Consider the following 9,339-nt stretch of genomic DNA (forward strand, 5'->3'; position numbering starts at 1 on the left):
GGAATCTAGGAATAATGGTGCATAGTTCCCTGAAGGTGGAATCTCATGTGGACAGGGTGGTGAAGAAAGCTTTTGGTATACTGGCCTTTATAAATCAGAGCATTGAGTACAGGATTTGGGATGCAATGTTAAAATTGTACAAGACATTGGTGAGGCCGAATTTGGAGTATTGTGTACAGTCACCGAATTATAGGAAAGATGTCAACAAAATAGAGAGAGTGCAGAGGAGATTTACTCGAATGTTACCTGGGTTTCAGCACCTAAGTGACAGAGAAAGGTTGAACAAGTTAGGTCTTTATTCTTTGTACAGAGGAGATTTACTCGAATGTTACCTGGGTTTCAGCACCTAAGTGACAGAGAAAGGTTGAACAAGTTAGGTCTTTATTCTTTGTACAGAGGAGATTTACTCGAATGTTACCTGGGTTTCAGCACCTAAGTTACAGGGAAAGGTTGAACAAGTTAGGTCTTTATTCTTTGGAGCGTAGAAGGTTGAGGTATTTAAAATTATGAGGGGGATAGAAAGAGTTGACGTGGATAGGCTTTTTCCATTGAGAGCAGGGGAGATTCAAACAAGAGGACATGAGTTGAGAGTTGGGAGCAAAAGTTTAAGGGTAACACGAGGGGGAATTTCTTTACTCAGAGAGTGGTAGCTGTGTGGAACGAGCTTCCAGTAGAAGTGGTAAAGGCGGGTTCGGTATTGTCACTTAAAGTAAAATTGGATAGGTATATGGACAGGAAAGGAATGGAGGGTTGTGGGCTGAGTGCGGGTCGGTGGGAGGAGGTGAGAGTAAGCGTTCGGCATGGACTAGAAGGGCCGAGATGGCCTGTTTCCGTGCTGTAATGGTTATATGGTTAACAACCAAAACATGGCGCGTTCCTTCAATCGAAGGCTAAAGTTCTGCCTCTTTCACCCCTCTCCGTCTCTCACCCTGTCCATGTCTCACCCTCTGTGTCTCTGCCCCGCCTCTGTTTTCCACCTTTCTCTCCCCTCCCTGTCCGACCTCTCTCATCTCTCTCCCCATTTGACTCTCATGTCTATCAACTGCCACCTCTCTACTTTATCCCCCTTCCCTACCCCCATCTCTCTCGCACCCACCCCCTCTTTTCCTCACCCATTGCCCCCCTTCTATTACTCCTGGTCTGGGTCTCCCCACCTCCGCCTACCCCAATACCCACTCTCACTCACGCCTCTCTCTTCCCCGGCCATCTCCACCCATGCACATCCTTCTCTTTCGCCCCTCTCTCTCTCACCTTTCCGTCTCTCACCCTGTCCATGTCTCACCCTCTGTGCCTCTGCCCCCCTCCTCTGTTTTCCACCTTTCTCTCCCCTCCCTGTCCGACCTCTCTCATCACTCTCCCCCTTCTGATTCTCATGCCTCTCCCTCTATCAACTGTCCTCTGCCACCTCTCTTCTTTCTCCCTCTTCCCTACCCCCATCTCTCTCCCACCCACCTTCACTCTTCCTCACCAATTGCCCACTGCTCTTCCTCCCGGTCTGGTTCTCCCCACCTCCGCCTACCCCAATACCCACTCACACTCTCCCCTCTCTCTTCCCCGGCCATCTCCACCCATGCCGCTTCCTCCCTGTCTCTCTCTGTCTCTCACCTCTCACTCCATTTTTCTCTCTCTCCCCCTCTCCTCTCCTCTCTTTCCGTCTGGCTCTCTCCCCCCTCCATGGTCCCTCCGCCAAACCCCGAATCTCGCAGAGGTTTGTCAGCGGGATCACGGTGATCTTGCTGGTCAACTGCCTGGTCTCGCTGGTGATGTCCGTCCTCACGGCCATCGCCAACTGCAGGGACCTCGAGTGCTGCGCCACACAGCCTCCGGTGGTGAGTGTGATCTTCCTGTGCACGGGGGTTGTGTGTGTGGGCGGCGAGGAATGGGGCATGGGAACAAGAGGTGGGGGAGGTGAACACCGTGTGGAGGGAGCAAGAGAGCGGGAGGGGTAGAGAGAGATGGAGGCAGAAAAGGAATAAGAGGGTGCGGAGAGGGGTGGAGAGAGGAGGATAGGGTGGGGAGGGGTTGAGAGAGGATAGGGGGAGAGAGGTGGAGGATAGGGTGGGGAGAGGGGTGGAGAGAGGAGGATAGGGTGGGGAGAGGGGTGGAGGGTAGGGTGGGGAGAGGAGGATAGGGTGGGAAGAGGGGTGGAGAGAGGATAGGGTGGGGAGAGGTGGAGAGAGGAGGATAGGGTGGGAAGAGGGGTGGAGAGAGGAGGATAGGGTGGATTAAGGATAGGGTGGGAGGGGGTGGAGATAGGGTGCGGAGAGGGGTGGAGGATAGGGTGGATTGAGGATAGGGTGTGAGGGGGTGGAGATAGGGTGCGGAGAGGGGTGGAGAGAGGAGGATAGGGTGAGGAGAGGGGTGGAGAGAGGAGGATAGTGTGGAGAGGGGAGGAGAGAGGAGGATAGGGTGGGGAAGGGGTGGAGAGAGGAGGATAGAGTGAATAGAGGATAGGGTGGGAGGGGGTGGAAGGGTGCGGAGAGGGGTGGAGAGAGGAGGATAGGGTGCGGAGAGGGGTGGAGAGAGGAGGATAGGATGGAGAGAGGGGTGGAGAGAGGAGGATAGGGTGGGGAGAGAGGAGGATAGGGTGGGGAGTGGTGGAGAGAGGAGGGTAGCATGGGGAGAGGGGTGGAGAGAGGATAGGGTGGAGAGAGGGGTGGAGAGAGGAGGAGAGGGTGGGGAGGGGGTGGAGAGGATAGTGTGGGGGAGGGGTGGAGAGAGGATAGGGTGGGGAGAGGGGTGGAGAGAGGAGGATAGAGTGGGAAGAGGGGTGGGGAGAGGAGGATAGGGTGGGGAGGGGGTGGAGAGAGGAGGATAGGGTGGGAATAGGGGTGGAGAGAGGAGGGTAGGGTGGGGAGAGGAGGATAGGGTGGGAAGAGGGGTGGAGAGAGGAGGGTAGGGTGGGAATAGGGGTGGAGAGAGGAGGGTAGGGTGGGGAGAGGAGGATAGGGTGGGAAGAGGGGTGGAGAGAGGAGGGTAGGGTGGGGAGAGGAGGATAGGGTGGGGAGGGGGTGGAGAGAGGAGGATAGGGTGGGAATAGGGGTGGAGAGAGGAGGGTAGGGTGGGGAGAGGAGGATAGGGTGGGAAGAGGGGTGGAGAGAGGAGTATAGGGTGGGGAGAGGGGTGGAGAGAGGAGGATAGGGTGGGAAGAGGGGAGGAGAGAGGAGTATAGGGTGGGGAGAGGATAGGGTGGGGAGAGGGGTGGAGAGATGAGGATAGGGTGGGGAGGAGAGAGGAGGATAGGGTGGAGAGAGGATGGGGTGGGGAGAGGAGGATAGGGTGGAGAGAGGAGGATAGGGTGGAGAGAGGAGGATAGGGTGGAGGGGGTGGAGAGAGGATAGGGTGGGGAGAGGGGAGGAGAGAGGAAGATAGGATGGGGAGGGGAGGATAGGGTGGGGAGAGCGGTAGAGAGAGGAGGATAGGTGGGGAGAGAGAGCTGGGGAAGAGATGGAGAGAGCAGAGGGGACAGAGTGGACTGAGAGAGGCTGAGGGAGTGGGTCTCATCTCTCCTCACCTTCTTTCTCCCCTCCCCTCCTCAATCTGACCCCCTCCCTCTCCCCCACCCTGCAGAAAATGGTGGTGATCCACGCCAACCATCCCGCACCGCCAGTCCTCGCCTCCATTTTCTCCGGCAAGCCGGCGCCCACTCCTGCCTTTGATGGGCTCCAGTGACGACACGTCCCCCTACTCCACCGGACAGACTGAACGATTCGGGCCGAGCGATCTGAGGCTCAGCCCGAAAGAAAAGTCAAAGCAGGACTTTCAAGACTGAGGAGGGGAGAGGAGGGTAACGGTGCTGGCCTCTTCCCGGAGTCACATTCCTCCCCCCGTGGGAACCCCCCAGTTCTTGCTCCCCTGTTACGAGCCGCCCTGTCCCACCCTCGGCTCCCGTCTCCCCTGAAACACTCCGTTCTCTGTCCCCTCTATCACCGCCCATCCCACCCTGGCTGGCGGCCATTTTGTGATGGTTACCATTGACAACCGCTCTCCCCGCATCATAGAATGGGGCAAACCCTTTTCCTCACCTTCCACTCACTTCCCTCCCTGTTTATTCAATCTCAACTCCTCATCCCTCCTCTCCTTCCCCTCGGTGCCCGATCTCCTGACTCTCCATTTAACCTTCTGCCGACAGCCATTGTGTGACAGTGTCAGACCCTCCCTCCCACTTCCTCACATTCACCATCTTGTCACCCTCCTTCCCATCCCATCACTCGCAAAACCCTTCCCTCCCTCCCCTCGCTCTCCTCCCCCCGCCATCTCGATGCTCTGCATCGTACGCTGGTTGGTGCTGCCATTTTGCGATGCCAGTCTTCACCTCTCCTCATCGCCCTCTTTCTCTCTCTCTGTTACCCAGTGAGACACTTCCCTACTCACCCCGTCACTCCTGACACCCTTTACCCTCTCTGGCCCCTTGCCCTATCTCCCGTCATCCACCACATCCTGAGTGGTGAACATTTTCTGATGGGAAATTCTGCTCCCTCATCCACTCCCTTCCCTCCGTCGTTGAATGAGTCGCTCCCTCTCTCCCTCTGTTTGGACACTCAACTCTCCGTCTCATCAGCCCTGGCCGCGTCCCCGACCCCCCTCCCCGCTCCCCCTTGTCTCCGAACACGCCCCCTTTCTTGCAGTTCGTCTTATTTGTGAAGGCAATGGTCACCACCCATTGATCCTCCACTATTGAAAACGTCACTCCCCACCCTGTCCAATCAGACCACTCCCCCGCGCCCCCTTGTCTCCGAACACGCCCCCTTTCTTGCAGTTCGTCTTATTTGTGAAGGAAATGGTCACCACCCATTGATCCTCCACTATTGAAAACGTCACTCACCCACACTGTCCAATCAGACCACTCCCTCCCGTCCCATTACATCCTCTCCCTCCCCGTCCCATCAGTCCCGCTCCCTTCCTGTCGTTTCACTCCTCCTCACCCCGTCTCTATCTTCTCCATGTCGGCCTCCAGTTTGTGACAGGAACTTCTGCCCCTTCCCTTTCCGTCCCCTTTTCAGTCAGTGTCTTCGCCACGCTCACGGTTTCATCAGTCCACTCCTCGTCCCGTCACTCCTCTTCCACCCAAACCCCTCACCCCTCCTCCCCAAAACCCTCATGCATATGTGTATGTGTGAATATCTCAGATATATACATTAGATTATTCAACGACAAAATTATTGGACTTAAAACATATGTACAACGCCCAAGACAATATAAAACACAAATTAAAATACTGTTATTACAATCAATAACACACTCGATCCCGGGATTGTATCCATGGGCACCGAATATTCCTTCGCCATATATTCTGTGTGTCACAGTGGCCATTGTAACTCAGAGTCCCACTCCCTCCCCAGCGGCCATTTCAAGTGAAGCGTCGGACATCCCACCTCTCCCGGAAGTTCCGGGTCAAAAATAGGGGTCAAAAATAATGACAGTGTTGCTCGATGCACTGTTTGCAACAGACTTTTCTGTTGCTCATGGTGGATTAAATCACTGATGAGTGTAACAGTTGTCATTCATTCAATAGCACAGCTAACGCTATTTAAACTAGCTGGCTGGCCGCTAAGGAGCTACTCTATTGCATACATCCCACCTCTCCCGGGAGTTCCGGGAGTCTCCCGCAAATTGATGGTGCCTGCTTCCCTGAAATGAGATTTTGCAGGGTGGGATTAATTGAGTGATGGAATGGTGCAGACGGAGCTTCACTGTGTGTTTTGCATTGCAAGTGTGTGTTGGGAGGGTGTGGAGGGAGATTCACTCTGTGCCTGAGACCAGGAGTGTGTTTGATGGGACGGTATGGAGGGAGATCCACTCTGTGTATGACCCCACAAGTGTGTGATGGGACGGTGTGGAGGTAGATTCACTGTGTGTGTGACCACAGGAGTGTGTGATGGGACGGTGTGGAAGGAGATCCACCCTGCGTCTGACCCGGGTGTGTGTGATGTGACAGTGTGGAGGGAGATTCAATCCGTGTCTGAACCCGGGAGTGTGTGCTGGGACGGTGTGGAGGGCGATTCACTCTGTGTCTGACCCCGGGTGTGTGTGATGGGATGGTTTTGAGGGAGATTCACTGTGTCTGACCCCGGGAGTGTGTGATGTGATGGTGTGGAGGAAGCTTCATTCTGTGTCTGACCCTGAGAGTGTATAATGGCATGCGGTGGAGGGAGCTTCACTCCGTGTGTAATGTCGGTATTCCATCCCCTATCCGTCTCGTACTCGGGGCCTCAGTGGTTTACAATATACTTTAATGATTTAGATGAAGGGATTAAAAGTAACATTAGCAAATTTGCTGATGACACAAAGCTGGGTGGCAGTGTGAATTGTCAGCAGGATGTTATGAGAATGCAGGTTGGGTGAGTAGGCAAATGTATGGCAGATGCAGTTTATTATGGATAAATGTGAGGTTATTCAATTTGGTGGCAAGAACAGGAAGGCAGATTACTATCTAAATGGAGTCAAGTTAGGAAAAGGGGAAGTACAAAGAGATCTAGGTGTTCTTGTACATCAGTCCGTGAAAGCGAGCATGCAGGTACAGCAGGCAGTAAAGAAAGCTAATGGCATGCTCGCTTTTATAACAAGAGGAATTGAGTATAGGAGTAAAGAGGTCCTTCTGCAGCTGTACAGGGCCTGGTGAGACCCCACCAGGAATATTGTGTGCAGTTTTGGTCTCCAAATTTGAGGAAGGACATTCTTGCTATTGAGCGTACGTTCACAAGGTTAATTCCCGGAATGGTGAAACTGTCATATGTTGAAAGATTGGAGTGACTGGGCTTGTATACTCTGGAATTTAGAAGAATAAGAGGGGATCTGATTGAAACAGATAAGATTATTAAGGGATTGGACACACTGGAGGCAGGAAGCATGTTCCCGCTGATGGGTGAGTCCAGAACTAGAGGCCACAGTTTAAGAATAAGGGGTAGACCATTTAGAACAGAGATGCGGACAAACTTTTTCACCCAGAGTGTGGTGGATTTGTGGAATGCTCTACCCGGACTCTGCCAGTCCGAGCTCTCTCAGCCTGGAGCTGAGACGCTACTGTGTCAGTGTGAGGAGCTCCGACCCACTGTTGCAGTGCACAGGGTGCGGGGGGCAGCAGAAACCTCAAATAAAACTCGAGTCCGGCACCAGGACAGGAAGTTACAGGTTTATTTATTTCATCATGACAAATGTAAATGAAACAATGTGTGAGCTGCTGACGTGCGGGAATAAATAAGCTGCTCCCGACTCACTCACAGTCACACACAATTAACTGACCGGCGACAAGGAGTGACCGGTTGAATAATCAGTCCCGTTTCTCATCGTCACTCTGCATCGGGGAACCGATGATTATAAAATCACACTTCAGGGCCGTGTCCAGGATCGCTGCAGATCCAGGGTCACTGCCGAGGGATTTGTCCATTTAACCTCATTATATCGGCCAGGCTGCCGAATGCACCGTCCTCAGCAAAGGGGGCAAAAGGATTCTCTCCCGGGATCACCCCGGGACACCGGTGTCCCAGACTGAGCCCCGGACCCCCGGGCTCTTCCTGTCCGGGTAATTCCCCGGGGAGTCACGTCGGGAGTCTCGTAACGCACTTCCGGCGGAAGCTGTCCCGCCGGACAACAGGCGGAAACACGTTACTGCGGGACCGCTCCGAGCGACGCACACAGCGCGAGGCCCGAGCCGGGTCCGTTAAAACCGTTGGGAATCAGCCCCGGCGCGCGGCCGTTAAAGGTAAGGGCGGGAGTTAAAGGGGAGGGCGGGGAGTCGGCCAAATGTCCCCATCCCGCGGGCGGGGATGTTCACACATTCAGATGTTCACAGGATCCACCATCAGTCCGGGTCTGGGTTCCAGGTAAGATCAAGGTTAAAGGCCAAATGTTCACAGATCCACTCTCAGTCCGGGTCTGGGTTCCTGTAGAGATCTCAGTTCCTTCATCCCGGTCTCACTGAACCGATTCCCCACATTCAGATGTTCACAGATCCACCATCAGTCCGTGTCTGGGTTCCTGTAGAGATCTCAGTTCCTTCATCCCGGTCTCACTGAACCGATTCCCCACATTCAGATGTTCACAGATCCACTCTCAGTCCGGGTCTGGGTTCCTGTAGAGATCTCAGTTCCTTCATCCCGGTCTCACTGAACCGATTCCCCACATTCAGATGTTCACAGATCCACCATCAGTCCGGGTCTGGGTTCCTGTAGAGATCTCAGTTCCTTCATCCCGGTCTCACTGAACCGATTCACCACATTCAGATGTTCAGATCCACACTCTCAGTCCGGGTCTGGGTTCCTGTAGAGATCTCAGTTCCTTCTTCCCGATCTCACTGAACCGATTCACCACATTCAGATGTTCACAGATCCACTCTCAGTCCGGGTCTGGGTTCCTGTAGAGATCTCAGTTCCTTCATCCCCGTCTCACTGAACCGATTCACCACATTCAGATGTTCACAGATCCACTCTCAGTCCGGGTCTGGGTTCCTGTAGAGATCTCAGTTCCTTCTCCCCGGTCTCACTGAACCGATTCACCACATTCAGATGTTCACAGATCCACTCTCAGTCCGGGTCTGGGTTCCTGTAGAGATCTCAGTTCCTTCATCCCGGTCTCACTGAACCGATTCCCCACATTCAGATGTTCACAGATCCACCATCAGTCCGGGTCTGGGTTCCTGCAGAGATCTCAGTTCCTTCATCCCGGTCTCACTGAACCGATTCTCCACATTCAGATGTTCACAGATCCACCATCAGTCCGGGTCTGGGTTCCTGTAGAGATCTCAGTTCCTTCATCCCGGTCTCACTGAACCGATTCACCACATTCAGATGTTCACAGATCCACCATCAGTCCGGGTCTGGGTTCCTGTAGAGATCTCAGTTCCTTCCCCCCGGTCTCACTGAACCGATTCCCCACATTCAGATGTTCACAGATCCACCATCAGTCCGGGTCTGGGTTCCTGTAGAGATCTCAGTTCCTTCATCCCGGTCTCACTGAACCGATTCCCCACATTCGGATGTTCACAGATCCACCATCAGTCCGGGTCTGGGTTCCTGTAGAGATCTCAGTTCCTTCATCCCGGTCTCACTGAACCGATTCCCCACATTCGGATGTTCACAGATCCACCATCAGTCCGGGTCTGGGTTCCTGTAGAGATCTCAGTTCCTTCATCCCGGTCTCACTGAACCGATTCACCACATTCAGATGTTCACAGATCCACTCTCAGTCCGGGTCTGGGTTCCTGTAGAGATCTCAGTTCCTTCATCCCGGTCTCACTGAACCGATTCATCACATTCAGATGTTCACAGATCCACTCTCAGTCCGGGTCTGGGTTCCTGTAGAGATCTCAGTTCCTTCCTCCCGGTCTCACTGAACCGATTC

The 9,339-nt window shown here is 53.9% G+C and overlaps 1 long non-coding RNA gene across 1 annotated transcript in view; it reads left to right on the forward strand.

Annotated features, from left to right (window-relative positions):
• Window positions 1–6,960: 6,960 nt before the first annotated feature.
• The window catches only part of LOC132387211 (uncharacterized), a 36,165-nt gene continuing 33,786 nt past the window's right edge, over window positions 6,961–9,339 (forward strand). Inside the window, exon 1 of the long non-coding RNA XR_009509801.1 lies at window positions 6,961–7,702. This is a non-coding gene — a long non-coding RNA (uncharacterized LOC132387211). The remainder of the gene's footprint in view (window positions 7,703–9,339) is intronic.

The sequence above is a fragment of the Hypanus sabinus genome, unplaced genomic scaffold (genome assembly GCF_030144855.1).
Source record: "Hypanus sabinus isolate sHypSab1 unplaced genomic scaffold, sHypSab1.hap1 scaffold_164, whole genome shotgun sequence".
Taxonomy (NCBI): domain Eukaryota; kingdom Metazoa; phylum Chordata; class Chondrichthyes; order Myliobatiformes; family Dasyatidae; genus Hypanus; species Hypanus sabinus.